General features: G+C 42.2%; 1 pseudogene; it reads right to left on the reverse strand.

Moving 5' to 3' along the window:
* LOC143106389 (tripartite motif-containing protein 16-like) overlaps positions 1-6021 on the reverse strand; it is a 9915-nt pseudogene extending 3894 nt beyond the window's left edge.
* Between the last annotated feature and the right edge of the window lie 823 nt (positions 6022-6844).

Genomic DNA, 6844 nt, shown 5'->3' on the forward strand with positions numbered 1-6844 from the left:
TCCGATAACGGTGCTAAATCGATACTTTTAAAACGGTGCCGGTGCCAAAACGGTGCCTGAACCGGTACTTTGTCTTTAAAATAAAATGTTCTAAAGCATGAATTGCTTTTTATTGATAAGACAAATTGGAACATGGAATTGAACTGTTATATTTAATTTGCTATCAATATCTCTATGCATAATACATTTAAATGTTAAAACAGCTTGCCATGCATGCACACACAATGGTAAGCTCTGCTTTCAAGTTTATACAGTGTAGGCGACTTGCCATAAGGTACGCTTGCCATGGAACTGCCCGGTCATGGACAACGGCATTTGCAAGCAACCAAATCTAACGTCAAGGGACTTTGCTTTCAAGTTCATTCAGTGTGTTCCCAAATTCTTCAAGACACCATAACACGCAATCATTTTAAACATGTTACATAAAATGCCGGTGTTGAAGTGTTTAGATTCCCAGCGCTAGGCATTTTAACAGCAACTATGCGCTAACAGGCTACCCCGTCAGAGCAGCTTAATTAGCGATAACGTACGGAGATGATTCTGTAGCCTCTTTGACAGTTCAGGGATATCAATGCAGAGGTATGTAACCTACATACGGTATTTGTGTTTTTGCAAGCTAACTTTTAGCATGATCTTCATATTCATTGTGATGCTATATGGGCCTCATGCACATGAAAGGTCATGTATGTTGTTCGGAACACACCGTGAAATAAAGTTTTCACAGTAGAACTTTGCTGATAACATTTCAAATAAATGCCAGTTAGCACATTAGCAAGATTATTGTGTAAAGTATACTGTTGATGTTGTTTCATAGCCTTTTGCTTGTGTGTAGTTAGGCCTACTGCTAGATTTTGACTAGCCTGGCCTTGGCCTGTCCAGAGAGTCTGGTTTCCAGGCTAGATTTTGACAGGAGCTTGTGATATTGGCTAGCCTACTTGGCATGGGGTCATGCAAGCTGTCAAACACTGTCCAGTAGCCTGGTGCACCCCTCTGCTTTAAGCTTATACATCTAGTGTTTATGTTAGCTAACTGTATCTGGATGTGTTGCTATCAGAGCAAGACGTTAGAGATGGTGCATGATGTGTAGTGATGCCTCGTATTTAAAAAAAAAAAAAACGTGAGACTTAAGCGGCACCGAAATGAGGCACCGAAATCCACGTTGTTATTCGATGTAGTTACTACCGTTTGCGTCGGCACCGGTGCCATATTAGAACCGTGTTTCGGTGCCCAACCCTATTAGGAGGGTAGGGGTGTGTTTAGAGGCCCTCATCTTCATTAGGAGAGTAGGGGCATGTTTAGAGGCCCTCATCTTCATTAGGAGGGTATGGGCATGTTTAGAGGACCTCATCTTCATTAGGAGGGTAGGGGCATGTTTAGAGGACCTCATCTTCATTAGGAGGATAGGGGCATGTTTAGAGGCCCTTCAGTTCTAACCACCTCAATCAGTTCATTATCACAAGACAACTGCAGAAGTAATTGGTGTAATTTAGTGGTTTGGAGTCAATGATAAGGTTAATGGCGTTTACAAACGGAAATTGCGGGAGGAGCATGACGGAATTTGCCACGCCTCCTTCAATCAATAAGTTGCAGCATCGGCGTCACTCCACTTGCAACCCACCACCTCCCCTTACGCCTCCCGTCTTCCATAGTTCAAGAATAAGGGATTGTATGGCAGCATCCTGCCCGACTCCTGCCTGCACAGTTGACTCCTGCACGATCCCGCAAATCACTTCAGGACCCTGGCCAGAGACTTCGCCAAACATGCTTTTCTATTATGCTATTATATCTTTTGCAAATTACGGAATGTGAACTAGTCAACAAGGTATATTATTGAAAATGTGAACTAGTGAACTGTTTGTTAAAGCTAAATTCTAACTCCATCTCTGATCTCAGCTTCTGCTTTTGTTTGCTGTTATTGATACATTTAAAGATCTAAAGGACCTTAATTTCAAACTCTGGGGCCCAGCCACACCCCCATGCCTCTATGGGTTTGACATCTGAAAGAAGGTTTTAAAGATGAAAAGATTCAGTGCAACTATCATTCCGTTGCTAGACCCCAAATGTAAAGCCTTAGAGGCTGTTAGAACCAGAGAGTAAAGACTTACTGGTTGGTGGCAGCGTCTCCTTACCGTCTGTTCTTCTGACTGGGAGTTCAGGATCAGTATCTGGGAACCAACACAGAGACACTCATTCAGCCAGGATCAACAGAACAAACCAACACACATCTTGCTTTGCATATTATGTTGTGTGTACTCCTCCTTTTGGGAAATGTTTGTTTTTTAACATTTGTGACGGGCCTGTTAGCTCTGGAAGGAAGTTTTATTTCAGCAGTAAAAGGGAACGTGACTTATTGACAGACTCACATTCTAAAGACTGGATGATCTTGATTTGTGCCACTGTTGAGAGACACATACAACATAGAGTCAAATGAATCCATAACTGTTTGAACATTACAGTGTCTTATAAAAGTAGTTCATAAGTGTGTCCATTCTAGAGGTTTGTCCAACCTGCTGTAGATATCTTGGCCACTTCCTGCTTGAAGATGCCATCCAGTTTCTCCTCCAGCTGCACCTTCACTGCAGAGACAGATTCCTTCACAGCATCAAAAGAGACACTTGGGTTGATGGTCATGCTGGGAGAGCAAGGAGAGTATCGGAATGATGGGATGTTCTACAGAGACAAATATAAAAGAGAGTGTTGCGAGTGTGAGTCATTCTGGTTGGAACTGTTCTGCAAGGAGCCCCAGTGACACAACATTCTACAGAGAAAAACACAAAAGGTGAGACAGGCCATCTGAATATTCAGGGCTGTTTTCCCAAATGCTGCAGACATAATGAGTTAAATCAGTTGGTTTAGTGTGTGTGTAATTATTCATTTGTGTGTTGAAGTGTGTGTGCATGTTAGATACATACTGTACACACTGCATGTAAAGCAATACAATCTATTTGTTACCTCATCACACATCATACAGCTCACATACAGAGTTTTATTCCACACTTGGTGTTTGGACATATGTCATATATTTCACAGAAAGCTATCAGCTTTCTTATTTTTTACATTTAATTTCAGTTTCAGGAGTGCAGATCAAATGTACCTTGAGGAAATGGATGTGATCCTCTGTGTGTGAAAGCTGCTCCAGTTCAGCATCTCTCCTCTTCAGCTCAGCAATCTCCTGCTCCAGTTGCTTCAGGAGTCCTTCAGCCCGACTCACCTCAGCCTTCTCCTGAGCTCTGATCAGCTCTGTCACCTCAGAGCGCCTTCTCTCAATGGAGCGGATCATCTCAGTAAAGATCCTCTCACTGTCCTCCACTGCTGTCTGTGCAGAGCTCTGTTAGGAGACACACAAAGAGGAGGGCAGGAGACACACAGAGGGAGGTGAAGCTGAAAGTGTTTCATGGTGTCAGTGGTTATTTGTGTGCTGTAGAGATGGCAGCAGAGGCACAGTTACTCACTGGGCTCACAACAATCTGGCCCAAGAAGGTGGAATTAGAACTTGATACTGCTAATGTGTCTGCTATTATATGCATCATTAAGAAAAAGGATGAAACTAATTCTGAGTATTGATGTTATGGGTATCCATGATCTGTGATATTAATGACAGTAACATTTGAAACCTTCATCAGTCTGCTGTTATCTTCTCACCTTGAGAGTCTCCACAGCCTTCCTCAGCTCCTGCAGCTCTTTCTCTCTCTCCTGCATTCTCTGCTGGAATCTCCTCTGGGTCTGCACCAACTGCTTCTGTTCATAGAAATACAGACAAACTCAACTATACTTCCTATTTATCTATCAAAACAATGATTACAAATAGCCCATTGCTATTTCTTGATGAACAGGTAATATAAACAACATGAACTCTTTTCAGTTGGAGAACTGGTTTAAAGCATTAAATACAAATCAAGCTGGATCAGAACCTGTAATATCGGACCCTTTATGCCGTATCACATTCAGGTTGATGCTGCATATCAATGTTTAACAGGTTATACAACATTTTGCACTTTGCACCTGCTAATGATTTCCTGGATTGTGAGTTCTCTAATGAGAACAAGAGTCTGCAAAAAATCAGTAAACTTTAAGAAGTATAATGTTCCTGTTAAATACAAACACATTATTTGTGTATCAGACCTTTCAAATAAAATGAAGACACAAGTGTAACTCCAGTACTCACCTGTTTGTTTTTCCATTCAGCAGCAGCTGTGACTGTGTCATGGCCTTTATGTTCGTCCATTGTGCACAGATAGCAGATACAACTCTGATCAGTAAGACAAAATATTTCTAAAACTTTTTTATGTTAATAGCAGATCCTCTCCTGTAGCTGGCCTGTGGCATCAACCACTAAGTGTTTTCTCGGGTTTGCATCATTGTGAACTCTGAAGTGGATTTCACAGTAAGACACCAGACACTCCAGACAGGACTTCACGGCTTTGAGTTTTCTCCCAGTGCAGATGTAGCAACCGCAAATATTGTTTTTGTTAAAAATGTTGATTGTTTGTTCATGACAGTAGAAAGGGTAAAATTACAAATAGTAGAATGGATTAGGAAAAGAAAGATTACTAACCTGTAATAGAACAAGGGGAAAATATTTATTTTTGAAAAGTACTTTCTGACCTATGACCTCTGTGGGAACGTCAACTGTGCTTCACTCCTGCGCTATTCAGATGCATAGCTGATGGAGATTGGAGTGAGCACGATTTATTCACCTGTTGCCATTTTCATATATGTTCACAGGTAAGGGGCTTGAAACCATGTTAGAAGTTAATAGTAAGTAGATAACTAGATGAGATACAGATAAATACTCATGGTTGTTTTGGTTGTTGCTATATTTTGAGTTTAATGCGGGTGGGAAATGCACTGTGTTGACATGACTAAGTGAGATTAGACGGTAAGGAATATGTTGTTACCAGCGTGTCCGCTAGCATGTAATATCTTCTAGAAGCAGGTATATGTACTACTATTGTGAGGTTTCACTCTTTCTCTTATGTTATTACCGTTTCTGTTACAATTTGTATAAATGATTAATGAGTGTCCTGTAAAGAAAATGTGAATAAGCTCGCGTGAGTTCGCTACTAAGCATGCTATTCCAGTAGCCCACTATTAACGTTACTTGAAGCTACAACGGTAGCAATGTGGTGTGTGCTATAAGTGCCATGTAGCTTACACTCGCACTACACGTGCAGGCCCACGCACACACAGACACGGTACACAATAATGTTATGATGTTTGACTGTTTTCTTTATGTCTTGGATATGGGCATTAATAACTAGGCTACTGTAAGATGTTAGTGTAAATGATACAATGCATAGCGTTACGATGCAAGGGGATGATTTGGATGACTGTACTGAACTTATCAGGTCTAGTACCTTTGTTCTACACACACACGCAGGCACCCGTGTGCACTCATACATGTGCACGTGTGCACATATACACACGCACGCGCACACACACACACACACACACACACACACACCCACACTCACACCCACACAGTTTAATGACAGATATGCAGTTTAGTTTTGTGTTTGTAGGATTGCATATGTTATGATTGAGATGCATAGCTGATGGAGATTGGAGTGAGCACGATTTATTCACCTGTTGCCATTTTCATATATGTTCACAGAATAAAAGAAGTAAATGTGTTGCCGCCTCCTGTGAGTCATCCTTGGGGTAAAAGTGTAACACAGACATCACACTCCACATATCCAGGTCCAGCAGTAGATAGAGCAGGAGCAGCTGCCTGGATTCTGGTCTTCCTAAATTTCTCCACCATTTCAGCAATCAGAGGGTTTTTGTAGAGGACAGGTCTGGGAGTGAAGGTGTGTTTGCACAGGGGGCAGCTGTAGACTCCTTTCTGCTCCTCCTGATCCCAGCAGCCCTTAATGCACCTCATACAGAAATTATGTCCACAGGGAATAGCCACTGGATCCTTCAGCAGATCCAAACACACTGGACATGTGAAAGACTCTTCCTCCTGAGAAATCGCCTCCGCCATTTTCTAGCTCTCACACACACCAAGCACACACTCTGAGAAACAGCAGCAGAGTAAGAGTTGAGTTTCGTTTCTGTTTTGCTTCATCAGAACTCTCAGGAGGAGGACAGGTAGGGCAGGTGGGGGAGGGTGGGGATGAGGGAGTAGCCAATCAGATGCCTCTGTTTCTCAGTCAGAGACTAGAAAAGGCGGTTGGAACAGATTGATATATAGGACACAAACCACAAACTAAAGTGGACTCAACACACTGTGATCATGCACAGCTATAAGGTAAATTCTGTGTTGAGAATCTAAGGACAGTGTTAGTTGAATCTCAGTGGTCAGTTGTTTTATATCAAGAGTCTTGACTGAGTCTCTGCAGTTCAGATCAGTGTTGTGATGAGAGCCATCTGGTCTGGTGTTAAAGCATCACTGGTCTGTGGTCATCCAGTAATGACCAGGCAGCAGACCAGTGTGCTTAATTTGATGTAATCACACAGAGAGGCAGCAGAGAGATTCAGACACAGCTCATGTGAGGGTGTGGAGATATGAGAACAGCTCATGTGAGGGTGTGGAGATATGAGAACAGCTCATGTGGAGATATGAGAACAGCTCATGTGAGGGTGTGGAGATATGAGAACAGCTCATGTGAGGGTGTGGAGATATGAGAACAGCACTCATGTGTTCTGGTAAAAGCCATATTTCAGCATGCCTCAGATGCCAGCTTTTCAGACGCAGAACATCAAACTGGTTTTGCAGGTTCATCTGTTAACAGATTGTTTTGTATAGTAAGGGGAATCAAGGCCCTGTTTTCTGATAGCAGAATGCCTTGTCATCGATGATTTGAACAATCGGTTCTACGAGTTGTTACAGCCAGACCTT

This window comes from Alosa pseudoharengus, unplaced genomic scaffold, assembly GCF_046254945.1.
Source record: "Alosa pseudoharengus isolate Yale_2024_CS ecotype anadromous, Long Island Sound unplaced genomic scaffold, YU_APseudo_1.1 YU_APseudo_1.1_scf_6, whole genome shotgun sequence".
NCBI classification, from domain to species: Eukaryota; Metazoa; Chordata; class Actinopteri; order Clupeiformes; family Clupeidae; genus Alosa; species Alosa pseudoharengus.